This window comes from Notothenia rossii (genome assembly GCF_949606895.1).
Source record: "Notothenia rossii genome assembly, chromosome: 3".
In the NCBI taxonomy this organism is placed as follows: Eukaryota; Metazoa; Chordata; class Actinopteri; order Perciformes; family Nototheniidae; genus Notothenia; species Notothenia rossii.
In genome coordinates this window covers 6,551,537-6,557,414 of record NC_136901.1, presented here as the reverse complement: position 1 = coordinate 6,557,414, position 5,878 = coordinate 6,551,537, and positions in this window count along the sequence as shown.

The following is a 5,878-nucleotide window of genomic DNA, read 5'->3' as shown; positions in this document are numbered from 1 at the left end:
GCTTTGCCTTCTGGCTCAGCTCCCTTTTCGTCACAACGGTGCGGTAAAGAGACTGCAGTACCGCTCCCGCTGCTCCGATTCTCCGACCCATCTCCCGCTCCATTGTTCCCTCACTCGAGAACAAGAGAAGTCTACATGATAAATATATGTGTGTGTTTAATTACTTTGTATCAAGAATAGCAGTAATGTTTTCCTCGGTATTGTGGATATTAAGGTAACTCCCATGTGATATTTGTATAATCCAACTTTATCTTAAAAGATGCCAAGAGTAGGTGAAACGAAAGGTGCTTTAACAACTGAGGGGGGGGAGATGGCCACAGAGACAAAGAGCCATAAAGGGGAATATGTGTGTGTGCTGGCTGCAAGATGTGAAATAAGATAAGGAAACTCGTTGTTTAGAGCAGGTTCGTTCCAGACACCAAAAGGTATCTGGTTTTCGTCAAACTGAAAGAGACTTTTTGTTTCCGGGTTGCGTCTGTTGCGTCGCGCTGATTGGGTACGACAGGCCACGTGTTGGTCTCTCCCAATGAGATGACCTCTGGGGGAAGCACCCACACACCTCCTCCTGTGTTTTTAGTATGAAAGCCTGTGTTTTCTCTAAGTTAGTTCTCTTTTCCTCCTGTTGCTGAAATGGTAAGTCCTTTTCCGGCTGGATGAACCAGAGCCGGAGCATTCTGCATTCTGAAGCTGCTCTTGCAGAGTGCTTCGTGATTAGGTGATTGGATGATGTATTGTATGTTCCACCATTAAAGCAGATTATTGTTTAACCCTTATCCTGGCTGCTTTGACTTTTCCTTCTTTTAAAACAAACTCATAGAGGAACGGCGCGAAGCAGAGATTCTGCCCCAAGAAGTTATACAAACATTACATTTTCTCTGCTAATAATAACTACATTATGGATTGAACAACAAAATAAAAGTGTTTGTATTGGCAGATGATCCTGTGCCACTGTGAAATACTGAGGCCTAATTGAAACAATTATAAATACTGCTTATCAATCCCGTACTTTCACATTATTTTTATGGGTTACTTTTTAAGGGAAAAAACTAAACAAATTTTAAACTGAATTCAAATGGATTTATTTTATGTGTAATGTGGATTATGAGCTGCTAGCACACACGACATACTGTACCTGCAGTGGTGGTAGTAACTAAGTAGATGTATTCAAGTGCTGTACTTATTTGAGGTACACTTTTGCTTCTTTGTAACAGTCCAGAGGTAAAAGGTGTACTTTTACTCCACTACATGTATTTAATACCTTTAGTTACTTTACAGATTTTGATTAATTATGTGAAATATAATCAACTCTTAAATCAGACTTTAGTTACACCTGGAATAAATTAACAAGCTACCCTGCAGTATACTACTTTGACTTAAGTACTTGACCAGAGTACTTCTCCCACCTTACACGTAATAATCGGGGCAACAGAACTCCGACTTAAGGAAGTCGAAAACGGTGCATTTTTCCGTTTGAATATGATGCCTTTTGGCCAGCTGACGGACAGATTGCTCGTATGTCCGCGTTTATTCGAAAACACTTATGGCAAATGACCACATTGAGCCTAAGTGACTTAGTTATATAAGTTATATTACGTTTTGGCAAACCATCTGATAGTTGTTGAGATGTATCAGTCTGAACCACATGGGTAGACATCGCCATCCCAAGAGCCATGCTGCTAGAATGTTTACAAATTAATGATAAGGAAAGTGTGAAGAAAGCTGAAGGGATTTTTCCATTGTGTTTGTCCTTGTATTTCTACAGACAGTCACTAAGGTTGCCTTCTAAAACCAAGAACTTAGTATTCTAAATAATATTAATTGGACCCAGAGCAACAGAGAGCCTTCTGGGCACAAAGCATCAACTTGTGGCAACTAATGCCATGTGTTATCAAATTGGCAGCACCCTGTGTTCAGCCGCTACTCACTCACTGAATATCATTGAGTGAGTGCCTAATCAAAGCCTGTATGTATTCTTCATGCTGCTTTAAGGCATATGTTCAACTAGAGTTTTCCACAAACTGAGACTAATTCAGTGGTGGTCAGACTCATTAGTTGGACCCCCCGCTGTTCGACATCACAGTGAAACATCGAGCTCATTACCTTGTAAATCAGGATGGATCGGAGCCAAGCCTCACCTCACGACTGGGTGAAGGATAATTCTGCGTTAAAGTAAATGATCAGAACCCGCGGTGATGTTAAATAAATGCTGACATGGTTCTAGTGTGGCAGATGGCCATACAAAAAAAGTATATCATCAAATTTGATTTACAAAATTGGCAATCAAATCTTAGAGAGGCTTTTCGATCCCATGAGTCTAAGTTGTTTAAACTTAACTTTGGGGAACAGATGGTTGAGCAGACTTTAGTTGGAGTAGCTACTTTGATGATTTAATATTTGTGTTGCTCCAGTCCTTTTTAATATTCACTCAATTTGAAACAATCAATGTGTATTTCATATTTATACTTCACGACTGGTTTATTGCAGCATACAATGCAACAGCACATGGACACAATACATCTGGTGAGGGTAAGATCTTCAACATGGGCTCCTTGTAACCTCAATAAATTACTCAATTAGTTTAGCAAATAATGCTACAGTAAATGAATGCGATCGATAAGGAAAATTTGGCAGCCTCCATCATTCTTTGCATTTAATTTGACACCATGGGTCGAGTCTCTTCTAGAAATATAACAGAAAACCAAAGGCTGATTTATACAAAGCTGGAGCTGGAACGTTTTGTTTCAATTTCGTTTCAATATCAAGCTCCATCTAGGGAATCGAGTACACCAGCAGCGTGACAAAACAATATATACGCTTGGCGGTATCTAATCTAGAAGTACCTTTTTAAAGGGATATGAATAAGTGTTCTGTATTCATTGTTTTACCTTCTCTGTATGCCTTCATTTGATAGTCAAGCATTGCACTGTTTTGGACGGGGGTAGCCGTAAAACATTAATGTAGCCATCGAATAAAAAAAGCCCAATAATGATCAATATTACCAAATATTTCCATGAGTTTACCGAGCCGTAATACAGCCCTTATCGGAGGGGAACTCAATCCATCGTCTGCTCCCTTCAAAGACACCAGATTGTTTGACAAGAAAGTAATTTACCCTCGTGGAACATGCGAGTTACTGGTGTGTGACGCTGCCTTCCACGCTTTGATTGTTTGTGTTATAGTGGTGTTTTAAAGGATTAGTTTGGATTCAACAGATGAAATGGAGTGGTCGTGTGGCTTCGAGGAGAATGTAGATAATGGCTTCGGTTTCCCTTAGACTAGTATTGATTTATTTGAGATGGTTAGAATACGTTTTTCCTCAGCGGTACAATGTTGTTATTCCAGTCTGTAACTTGTGTTGTCTTTTCAAAGCTGGTAAAATATCCGTTTTTTAAACAGTGAAAATGTATTAATTGTTGTGAGACCAACTTGTACATGCAGCAATTCATTTGATCCTACCACTTAAAACTTTCTTTTGGCATGCATGTCTGTTTTATTTTACTTGTCTGGATTTCTCATTATAATTAATATAAGTAGCCTAAAAAAATGATTTGTTTAGCACTAATGGAACAGTCCACACCGTGTAGTCTCTGTGTGTGTGTGTGTGTGTGTGTGTGTGTGTGTGTGTGTGTGTGTGTGTGTGTGTGTGTGTGTGTGTGTGTGTGTGTGTGTGTGTGTGTGTGTGTGTGTGTGTGTGTGTGTGTGTGTGTGTGTGTGTGTGTGTGTGTGTGTGTGTGTGTGTGTGTGTGTGTGTGTGTGTGTGTGTGTGTGTGTGTGTGTGTGTGTGTGTGTGTGTGTGTGTGTGTGTGTGTGTGTGTGTGTGTGTGTGTGTGTGTGTGTGTGTGTGTGTGTGTGTGCGCCAGTCTGTGTGTGTGTTATTGATATTATGCGCTGACTGTCAGGCCAAGGGAGCCTATCTGACATGTGATGAATTGTGAGCATCTGCGCTCAATTTTATCCAGCCTATGGGCATCATTTTCAGTCAATATTACCTGTGTGTGTGTGTGTGTGTGTGTGTGTGTGTGTGTGTGTGTGTGTGTGTGTGTGTGTGTGTGTGTGTGTGTGTGTGTGTGTGTGTGTGTGTGTGTGTGTGTGTGTGTGTGTGTGTGTGTGTGTGTGTGTGTGTGTGTGTGTGTGTGTGTGTGTGTGTGTGTGTGTGAAGTGAATCCCTTGATCCCTACTCTCATCATGAGTAAAAGAACATGCATGTTTGCTTGTCTGCTCTACTCATTGCTTATGAAGAATAACTGCAGGCAACTTCATTAAAGTCATGTTTAATATTCTGAATCAATAACATATGTGTTCCCCCCCCCCTCCCCCTGATTGATTTGTTTTCACCTGAAGACCATTCCATTGCTGTTATCAGATGCCTGCCCTCTTGTCCCCTAATTTCAATGAACCTGTCTATAAAGCACAATCCAATTATTTTGGCTGCGTAACAACCAGCTGGACTAAATATTTTACAAATGCCAACTGAAGAATGTTTCAACTGTAGTTAAAAGGCAGAAGTTAATACAGTGATCTACAGTTTCTCCTTGGGGGGTTTGACCTGCATAAATGTAAAATGGATTTTACTTCAAAAGATGCCCATGAAGAACCAGGACACACTCTAAGCTCCGACTGAAAACTTTCCGAGGCATGTGCCTATGGAGCGAATATTCTTGTGATGACATTTCCTTCACAGTGGGATACTTCTCTTTTTGGGAAACAGTTTTGCTGCTGTGAACTTAATACACTGGTGAGAACAGTGAAGGAGAGTGCCCTTGGTCTGTCTGCAGTGTTATCAGAGCGATGAGAGCAAGTAGGAGCCATGGGGGCATATCTCTGCACACACACACACACACACACACACACACACACACACACACACACACCTTACACACTACACAGTGCATTGGGCCGTAAGGCAAAACCTGTGAGTGCACAGAACCGATACCAGGAGCTGTGTGTTTGTGTTGTATCCGTCTCTCATTTGCGTGTATGTCTGTCTGTATCGGGGTGTTTATGCAGCAGCACTCCAGGCTAGAATCTAGGGTAACATCACCAGACACAAGCCAGGGGTGAGCCGTGTGGAAGAAGAGCATGGCTGCATAATCAGTGACTCGGGCATGAGGCGAGGCCGTGCTGTCTGCCTACACCCAAAGTAGGTGCTCTGCTCACTACTGCATGTCAAAAAGATGTGACCCCAGCAGTTGAGACATGTGTAATGAATGGGCAATGACTGGCCTTTTTACAAATCGTCTTAAAAAGCTTCCCAGCGTTGCAAAGAAATGGCTTTGAGTTTATTTCTCCAACTCCTAGTGTAAAGCGGATCTTAATTTGCACCCTGGCCTTTTAAGTAAGTGCATATCCAAAGTTTGCCAGAAGGAGTTCAGCTAGACAAATGATTAAAGCATTTGCAAGAAAAAGAGTATTTGATAGCTTGAGTTAAAGTTAAAAAGCTGGGTCTACTTATTTCTTTTTGAGCAACAAAGACAATTTAGCCATTCAACTTTTTGTAAAGTTGAATCCAATTAATTTGATTGGTTTCATTACTTTGGTCAAACTGAGAATTTGAAGTTCCGTTTGAAAACCTTCAAGCTAAAGTATTTGTTACAGCTCTCTAAGATGAGCGTCACAGCATTTCTGTAAAAGAAGTCAATCATAGCATTTCATTAGTGATATATCAGAATCACCCTCGTGGTCAAGCTCACCGCACACACTGACATTTCTGACAGTTTTATAAGTGTTTGTTGTTGTTATCCAGCAGTTGCAGCACCATTACATTTCTTTCTCTCTTTTAGAACGTGACTTACAGCCCTGTTAAAACGCCAAGGGCTTGGTGCATTTTGTCAGGACACGCAGTGAAGTCCCAGGTGTCACAATTGCCTTACACGGGTGT